Genomic DNA, 10,823 nt, shown 5'->3' on the forward strand with positions numbered 1-10,823 from the left:
TATCCACTAGCTTATTTTGGGAATACATAGTAAAATCATTTTGGTATAATGGCATGTATAGACTAACTTGGCCACAAATGGCTTAAATATGTGGTTTGTAATCTAGCCATTGGAATGGCTAGTAATGGTTGTTTTGATATCCTTGTAATGTCATACTATGGTAGTTACATACATGTTAAATGGTTGTTCAAATTATGCCTAATATATGGAATATACCTGTAACACCTCTAATCCGTAACTGTCGCCGGAATAGGTTAAGAGGCATTACCGGACTTATAATAACATTCAGAACAATCATTACCAAATAATCATACCATTAAAGTAAATGTCATTCATTCACATTCAATGAGAACTTAAATCGAGCATACAAAGCCTAACTCTTGCATTCAGGACCATCGGATAACATATAAAAGTTTCAGAACTTAGAAAAATTTTCAACATTTGAAAGGTCACACACCAGTGTGAACAAGCCGTGTGCCTCACACAGCATTAGACATGCCTGTGTGTCTAAGCCGTGGCAAAACAAGGCCTATATACTGACTTATCCACACGGCCACCAGACACGCCTGTGTGTCAGGCCTTGTAAAAATTAGGGAGGCTACTGACTTGGTCACACGGCCGACCAGGCGCCCTTGTGCCTGCCCCGTGTGCCACACACGACCAGTAGACATGCCCATATGTCTAGGCCATGTCAAAACTGGAGGGTATACTGACTTTAATTCGTAGGGTACCCCAGGGGACACATGGTCGTGTAACAAGATCGTGTGTTTCACACGGCTATGTCACACGCCCGTGTCTCTGCCTATGTGGATAAAAATAGGCCATTTGAATAGCCAATTTGCCACCCCAATTTGGGTCAACCTACAAGCACCAGATCAAGCATATATGCATAACCATTTCAGCCAATATCTATACCAAACCATACTTAATTCATGCTATAACGTTACCAATCATTTTAAATCTCAATTCATCAATCAATTCATACCAAAACTTAAACTAAAATCATACCTAAACATTTGACCAATACATCATTCAATCAAATACTCAAAACTTACGAAAACTTCTCAACATTGACCATTTCTTTTGGCCAACCAAAACATATCACAATTTCACATTAGCATCACATATCATATACCATTATCAAACTATAAGTACAAACACAAACTAGCCATATCACATGGCTAAATATGTACATTACAAAACATAATTTCACAACTTCTAGCCTATACATGTCATACTTTAATATATACATTTTCAAAGTACCAAAATAAGGTTCGATAGTGTGGTAACGATCCTCGACGATCCCTGAGCTCACAGTAGCTTCGATATCTATAAAGTAATGCAAACACACACACAAAGTAAGCTTTCTAAAGCTTAGTAAGCCATATACGAATAAACATATCATTCAAAGTAACTAAATATCATCAAATCATTTATACTTTGTATACCAATGCTAACTCAAATCTCATATTCAAATACTTACCTTTCATTCTCAAATAAGCTATACAAAGTAAACATACCTGGACCTAATATGATTTCATAAAGTTATTCATTTTCTCGGAATGCCCATTTGAACCATTCAGAAACATAAGGATACGCGGATAGATCGAAAAGTAAATATAATGCCAACGTCCCAGACGTGGTCTTACATGTAATTAAATATCGATGCCACTGTCCCAGATAGGGTCTTACACAAAATCATATACAAAGCCAATGTCCCAGACATGGTCTTACACATAAAACAGAAGTCGATGCCAACGTCTTAGACGTGGTCTTACACGCGAAATAGATATCGAAAATCCTATGTCATGACATATGTATCCTAACTATTTCTAATGTTCGTACGAGAGTTTTCAAACGTCAGAACGTTGTCGATACTTCCTTAAATAGCACATGATTAGCTTGAGCATTCATTCATCACAATTCAATATCATATGAATAATACAAATTCAATTCAAACACGTTTATTGTATGTCAACTTACCTCGTAGGGATTCGGATAGATGGAATCGGTTACTCAATGACTTTAGACTTTCCCCGATCTAACTCCATTTCCTTTAATTCTTAGTCTATACAAATTCAATTTTGACTCATTTAATCACACATTTCATTTATTTCACATTTTAGTCCCTCAAAATAACATTTTTACAATTTAGCCCAAATTACTCAATTTCATCAAAAATCCAAAGACAAAACATATAAACCTAACATCAAACTTTCATATTTCATCAATTAACAAGATAAAGCTCACGAATTCATCCATTGCACATTTTAAAATCATCAACAAAATCAGAAATTGAGACACAGGCTTGATAGTATTTGAAGCAACGATTACAAAAACGTAGAAAATATCAAAAATAGATCAAAACACATACCTTAATTGAGCTTTAACTTAGCCAAACCCTAAATTATTTTATTTCTTCTCTTTTTCTTTGAATTTCGGCAAGTATGGATGAATAATTCATCCATTAACATGTTTTGTTTTATTGTATTAAAATTAATAAACATTTTACCAATTTGTCCTTTCATTAAACATTAATAAACCATTATATACAAGGTCATTAAGGTCCACTCAAGCTTACAATGGTCAAATTACCACATAAGGACCTCAAAATTGATAAGCCAAATCAAATAGGCACTTTTAACAAATAGCAGGCAATTTTTATATTTTACGCGATTAAGTCCTTTTATCAAATTGAGCACACAAACAGTTAAATTTTCATACGAAACTTTCACATATGCTCATTCACATATCATAAACATGAAAAATAATATTTAAATATTGATACGTGGTCCTAAAACCACTGTTCCGAATAGGGTCTAAACTGGACTGCTACAATACCAGGGTAAGATTATAAACATATATGCATGTAATGATGTGCCATGTTGAATGATAGAGTTTGCTTAATTTCAATGCTTGAAATGGTTGGCATTTGGATGTGAGTTTCAGTGCAGGCCATTGGTGTGATTTTCGGTGAGATATAAAGCTAGAAATGGCTTTATTTTGTCCACACCAGTAGACACACGGGCGTGTGTCTAGACCGTGTATGACACACGACCTGGTACTTGGGCGTGTAGTTAGGCCGTGTGTCCCCTGCACCTTAAATTCGAGAAAATAGAATGCTCAGACTTGAGCACATGGGTAGAGACACAAGCGTGTGTCTTAGCCGTGTGTGCTACACAGCCTAAAACACGGGCATGTGCCTTGGCCGTGTAAAACCTGTACCTAATTTTGAAAGAATTTAATTAACCACACAGCCTAGCACACGGGCGTGTGACATGGCCGAGTGCACAAGTCAAAGAGTTACATGGGTACAAACATAGCCTGTAGCATGGGCATATCCTAGGGTCACACGGGCGTATCCCTTGGACCACACAGGCGTGTGAGCCCTGCACCTTGGAAAATTTTTGAATTGTCGCGAAAAATTCTTAGAGTTTCCGATTAAGTCCCGATTTGATTTTAATGCTCATATTACGCCTCAAAGGTCCATTTAAGGAACGTTTTGAATAATCTCAGAAAATGAATAGTAATTTACATGAATTATCTGAAAATGTCCTGTAATCTCCAGTAATGCTCTGTAACTCTATTCTGACGACGGATACGGGTTAAGGGGCGTTACATTTAGTGGTATTGTAGCTACGGTTTAGCTGATTCTCAGATTTAGCGTAGCAAAAATGAGTTTAGTTATACATGCCATTATATAATTTGTGATAGTGTGATGTCTCTTGATCATTTTAAATGTGTTTTCATATAGTAAGGTCATCCAACCAAGCTAGAGTTGAATCTGAGGAAGCTAGGAGCAATGCTTCAGCTTTAGTCCAAAGAGTTGCATCTACATCTGGTAGTGAAAGGCCTGTATTTGAGGGCCAAAGTAAGGAGGAAAAACAGGCTTTCTTCCAATTGATGAAAGAATGGTTTACTGAGTATTTAAGAACAAACCCTACTGTAGAATGACCTCCCCCACCTGCTCCTCAACCAGTTCCTGAGATGCCACAGGGTATTGAACCTATTAGAATTGGTAAGCCTTCGGTAGATAAAACATGTAAGCATGGGTAGAAAATTTAGAGCTACCGCAAATGATGATTCGGAAAGGGCTGAATTTTGGTTGGAAAATACCATCTAGGTTTTTGATGAATTATCCTGTACACCTGCTGAATGTCTGAAATGTGCAATATTTCTACTGAAAGATACAACTTATCATTGATGGAATACCATAACTTCAATTGTACCGAGAGAGAACGGTACATGGGAATTCTTCCAAGATAAATTCAGGAAGAAATATGTTAGTCAGAGATTTATGGATCAGAAAAAGAAAGAATATTTAGAGCTTAAATAGGGAAGTATGACTGTATCTGAATATGAACGAGAATTTGTTCAGCTGAGTAAATATACCAAAGAATGGGTCAAGTCCAAGGTTGAGATATGTAAATGCTTTGAAGAGGGTTTAAATGAAGATATCAAGTTATTGATCGGAATTCTCGAAATAAAGGAATTTGCGGTGTTAGCCGGTCGAGCACACAAAGCTGAGGAATTGAGTAAAGGAAAGAAACAAGCTGAAAGAGAGGCTCGAGTTTCTGGAAAAAGGATTATGGGTAAATCACAATCATCTGCTTCTAAGAAAATAAAGAACTATTATGATCATGTTACTACCTCTACGGGGTAATCTGTAAAAGAGTGAGGCTCTCAACGCTCTAACCCCAGGTCTTCATCGTCATCTGTAACCTGTGTGGGTAGTGCTGATAATCCCAAACTAAAATGTAAACATTGTAAAAATTTCATTTTAGGGAATGCCGTTTGAGAAGTGAAGCTTGTTACTGATGTAGTTCATTTGACCATTTTCCTAGAGATTTTCTAGAAGGAGTTGAAAAAGAAATAGAACCAGCTCCAAAGATGAGTAATCTTGTTTGGAGGGGTAGACCAACCTGTCACCTCGGTAATGTTAGTGGTAGTCGAGGTACTACTAGGGATGTAGTAGTTAAATCTGAGGCACGAACACCTGTAAGAACGTATGCTATTCATGCTAGAGAAGATGCTTCTGCACCAGACGTCATTACTGGTACATTTTCTCTACTTGATACTGATATTACTGCTTTGATTGATCCTGGTTCCTCACATTCATACATATGCAGAAACTTAGTGTCTGTTAAAAATTTTCCTATTGATTTCACTGAATTTGTGGTTAAAGTTTCAAACCCCCTGGGCCACTGTGTTATGGTAGATAAAGTCTGTAAAAACTGACCGTTGATGGTAAAAGGTTATTCCTTCCTGACTGACTTGATGTTATTGCCATTTGATGGATTTGATGCAATCTTAGGAATGGATTGGTTAACCCAATATGATGCGTGGTGAATTGTAAACAGAAATATATTGTATTGAAATGTCAATGTGGTGAATTACTTCATGTTGAGTCTGATAAACTGAATGGATTAACTAATGTAATTTCAGCAATATTAGCACAGAAATATGTCAAAAAGGGTTATGATACTTATCTCGCATATGTGTTGGATACTAAAGTATCTCAGTCAAAGATTTAATCAGTGCCGATTGTATGCGAATTTCCTGATGTATTCCCAGAAGAGTTACCTGGTTTACCACCAGATAGAGAAGTGGAATTCTCTATAGAACTTGTTCCGGGTACAACACTGATATGCATAGCACCTTACAGAATGGCTCCTATTGAATTGAAAGAGTTGAAAGTACAATTGCAAGAATTGATTGATAGAGGTTTTGCTCAAACTAGTTTCTCATCTAGGTTGCACCAGTTCTATTTGTAAAGAACAAAGATGGATCGTTGAGGCTGTGCACTGGTTACAGATAGCTCAACAAAGTAACAATAAAGAACAAGTATCCATTTCCTCATATTGATTACTTGTTTGACCAGTTAAAATGTGCTACTATATTTTCAAAGATTAATCTCTGTTTTGGTTACTATCAACTACGGGTAAAAGATTCGAATGTGCCAAAGACAACTTTTAAAACCAAGTATGGGTACTATGAGTTTTTTTTGATGCCATTCGATTTGAAAAATGCATCTGTAGTGTTTATGGATATGATAAACATAATTTTTGGTCTTTATAGAAGATATTTTGGTTTACTCCCGAGATGAAAATGAACATATAGAGCATTTGAGAATAGTGTTACAAACCTTGCGAGACAAACAATTGTATTCCAAATTTAGTAAATGTGAATTTTGACTACAGGAGGTTAGTTTTCTTAGACATATAGTATCTGCTGAAGGTGTCAGGATGGACCCGAATAAAATTTCAGCCATTGTTAACTGGAAACCACCAAAGAATGTGTCTGAAGTTTGAAGTTTTATGGGACTAGCCGGTTATTATCGGAGGTTTGTAAAATGTTTTACAATGATAGCTTCTTCGATGACCCATCTATTGCAAAAAGATGTGAAATTTGAGTGGACTGATAAGTGCCAAGATAGTTTTGACAGATTAAAAGCTTTATTGAAAGAAGCTCCAATGTTAGTTCAGCCAGAATCAGGTAAGGAATTTATTATTCATAGTGATGCATCATTAAATGGTTTAGGTTGTGTTTTTATGAAAGAAGGTAAAGTAGTAGTCTATGCTTCAAGACAGCTAAAACCACATGAAAGAAACTACCCGGCACAAGATCTTGAATTGGCAGCCATGGTGTTTGCATTGAAAATTTAGCGGCATTGCCTGTTTGGTGAAAAATGTCACATATTTATGGATCATAAAAGTTTGAAGTACTTGATGACTAAGAAGGATTTGAATTTGAGACATCACATGTGGCTTGAGTTATTGAAATATTATGATCTTGTTATTGACTACCATCTTGGAAAAGCTAATGCGGTTGCTCTAGCTCTGAGCAAAAAATCCCTATTTTCCTTATAAGCTATGAATACTCAATTGCTATTATCTGATGATGGTTCAATTATAGCTGAGTTAAAAGCTAGACCAACATTTTTGCAACAGATCTCTAAAGCTCAGAAAAATGATAGTAAGTTGCAAGCAAAACGAATACAAAGTGAATCGACTCCTGACTCAAAATTTAAGATTGGGGCCAATGATTGTCTGTTATTCAGAGGCAGAGTATGTGTACTGAAAGGTTCAGAACTAGTACAAAAGATTTTGAATGAAGCTCATAATGGTAACATGTCTATCCATCCTGGTAGTAATAAAATGTATAACGATCTGAAAAAGATGTACTAATGGCCAGGAATGAAATGAGATATTTCTGAGTTTGTATCTAAATGTTTGATATGTCAGCAAGTAAAAGCTAAACATTAATTGCCTTATGGACTATTAAAGCCAATTGCGATACCAGAATGGAAATGGGAAAGAATTACCATGGACTTCATATTGGGATTACCCCTGTCTCCAAAGAAGAAAGATGCCATTTGGGTGATTGTTGATCGGTTGACAAGGTCTACATACTTTATTCCAGTACGTATGGGTTATTCTTTAGACAGATTGGCTGAATTATATGTTTTAGAGATTGTCAGATTTCATGGAGTGCCTGTCTCCATTATTTCATATAGAGACCCTCAGTTTACCTCTCGATTCTGGAGTAAATTACAAGAAGCCCTGGGTACTCAGTTGCACTTTAGCACTGCATTTCATCCTCAAATAGATGGTTAATTTGAATGTGTAATACAGATTTTGGAAGATATGCTTCGGTGTTATATACTTGAGTTTGAAGGTAACTGAGATAAGTATTTACCTTTAGTTAAATTTGCCTATAATAACAGTTACCAGTCCAACATTAAAATGGCACTGTGTGAAGCTTTGTATGGTTGCAAATGTAGAACTCCATTGTATTGGACAGAACTCAGTGAGAAAAAGTTACACGGAGTTGACTTAGTCCGTGAAATCGAGGAAAAAGTGAAAGTAATTTAGGACAGTTTGAAAGCAGCCTCTTATCGTCAAAAATCTTATGCTAATCTGAAATGAAAAGAAATAGAATTTAAAGTCGGTGACAAGGTATTCTTGAAAGTATCACCTTAGAAGAAAGTTTTCTGTTTGGTCGTAAAGGAAAACTGAGTCCACAATTTATTGGACCATATGAGATTACAGAAAAAATCAGACTGGTTGCATATAGGTTAGCTTTACCACCAGAACTTGATCAGATTCATAATGTTTTTCATGTGTCTATGTTACGACGGATCGATCCAATCCTTCACATGTTATCTCTTCGACAAAGGTAGAGATTCAGTCTGATATGACCTATAGTGAAGAATCGATCAAAATCTTAGCTCGGGAAACAAAAGAGTTAAGAACTAAAAAGGTAGCTTTAGTAAAAGTTCTTTGGCAACGACACAGCATAGAAGAGGCTACCTGGGAATCGAAAGATACTATGAGGAAGCAATGCCCGAATCTTTTTACTGGTAAGATTTTCGAGGATGAAAATCCATAAAGGGGGAGAGTTGTAAAAACCTATTTTCATTGAAATTGGAACAGTGGTTTTGGGACCACAAATTCGATTCGAAAATGAAATTTATTTTTATTTTATTACATGGTCCGTATTATGTTAGAAATATCATGTAGAAATCTCGATAAGAAAATTTTATCAATTAAGTGCTTAATTACTAAAAGGACTAAATTGTATAAAATGCAAAAGTTGAATTATAGTAGCTATAAGAATTAAATAGCTATGGAATTCAAAACTAGAGGTCCTTATATGGTAATTAGACCATTAAAGAAAAGTATGTAGATATTTTGGTGACTCATCCATGGAAATTTAGAAAAAGGGTAAGGACTAAATTGGAATTTGAAATAATTTAATTAATTAAAAGATGATAAAAGATATCATCTTATTTTATGTCATCTTCAACCTAAAATACATGGAAACCCTAGGAGGGAGAGAAGAAACTTTCATGGCTTAATTGGGTAAGTTTCCTTGTCCCTTTTTTAGTAATTTTGATATTTTTGAAACTGGGATAACTTAATCTATCTATTTGGGGGATCAATTTGAAAAGTTATCAAAGTATAAAAATTGGGTCATGGATGAATATGCTAAAAATTAGAAATTTATGGTAGAAAATGAAAGGTTCTTGATAGATAAACAACTTTTCCAAAGTGATTTTGATAAAAACATTATTTAGGGACTAAAATGTAAAGTTGTGAAATTTGATGAACAATTTTGAAGTTTTATAAATACATGTGATATAAATTTTGTGATGGGATTTTGGTTAGGCTTGGAATAGGGAGTAAATTGCACAAATTTCATTTTCTGAGCCTAGGGATGAAATTAGAATTTATAGAAAAGTTAGGGGCAAAATGTTAATTTTTCCTAGGACGTAAATTGAGTCGAAATGAATATGAAATGTGTGCAATTGATGGTTAAATTCATTTATATAGATCCGAAAAACATAAATTTGAGTTTAGACCGAGGAAAAGAAAATGTTTCGAATTAGTAGATTATATACGCGAACAAGTGTAAAGGGAAGTTCATGTAACTTAATCGAGCATGTAAATATGTTAAATTGAATGTTGTGTTTGTATGGAATGTGATTTATATTGATGTGAGTTGTTTGATTACTATGATGAATAATTGAATACATGTTTGAAACGGTGAAAAAGGGTTAATGTAATAGCCTGTTATTAGTCAAATCGGAACAATAGTTTCAGAACCACAAATTTAGGGTCAAAATATTTATTTTATATTATTTTAGTGTTTACAACATGAATATATGATGGTGTAAAATTTTCATTAAGAAAGTTTTTCAATTGGTTGCTCAATTTGATAAAAAGCACTAAATCTCGTAAAATGCAAAAGTATTGTTCTGATAGTTAAAGGTATTAAATAGCTATGGAACATTAAAGTTAAGGTCCTTATGTTGTAATTAGACCATTATAATAGTGAGTGGACAAATATGGGCAATGTTTAAGTGATTTTTGTTTATTAATTAAAAGGTTAATATAGTAAATTGGTTAATAATTAAGATAAAATATGTTAAACAAAAGAAAAAGCTTTCATTTTCTCTTGTCATCACCGAAAATACAAAGGAAGAAGAAGCCATTGAAGCTATTTAGGGTTCGGTCATTGTTGTGCTCAATTGTAAGTTCGTTTTTGCTCGATTTTTAATGATTTTTATGTTTTTATGATCATTGCATCTAGTACTAGCTAGCCCAAGGACTACTTTGCAAAACTGTTAAAGATTTTGACTAATTCCATTGATGAATATGTATGAGTTTTGAAGTTTGATGATAGATTTTGAATAGTTTTTGATAGTTAAACAAGTATTGTTAAGTGATTTTTAGTGAAAATGCAAAATAGGAATTAAATTGTAAAAAGTATAAAGTTAGTGGTTAAAATCTGAAATAAATGAAAATTATGGGCTACTAGGGTCATTATGGTAATTCAGCTAGCATGGGTTTGGAATTTCATTAATTTGGAATTTTATGAAATAAGGACTAAATGGTGAAAAATGTGAAATATGTGGGGAAAAAGTGTATATGTGTATTAAAGTGTGTTTTGGACTAAATTGAATGAATTGTTGATTAAATAAGTTAATTTTGATTATATTTAGACCAAGATAGGAGAAATACAAACTTGGATCAAGAAAGAGATAAAGTCGTTGATTAGACGACTCATTTCGTCGTTTACACATCTGATATAAGTTCGTATATGATAAATTTCTATAAAAATGTGTTTAATATACTTTTATATTGCATAAATTGTGAATACAAGATTGTGGATATGAACAATAGTAATTCGACGATGATTCGACTTCCGAAATCCCTGTTGAACCTTAGGAATAGTTTAGGATACTAGTGACATGTCATTAGGTATACTTTGAGTTGGCTTTGGGCATGTTATTAGCACTTCGGGTGCGAGATATATCG

Source organism: Gossypium hirsutum, chromosome A08 (genome assembly GCF_007990345.1).
Source record: "Gossypium hirsutum isolate 1008001.06 chromosome A08, Gossypium_hirsutum_v2.1, whole genome shotgun sequence".
Taxonomy (NCBI): domain Eukaryota; kingdom Viridiplantae; phylum Streptophyta; class Magnoliopsida; order Malvales; family Malvaceae; genus Gossypium; species Gossypium hirsutum.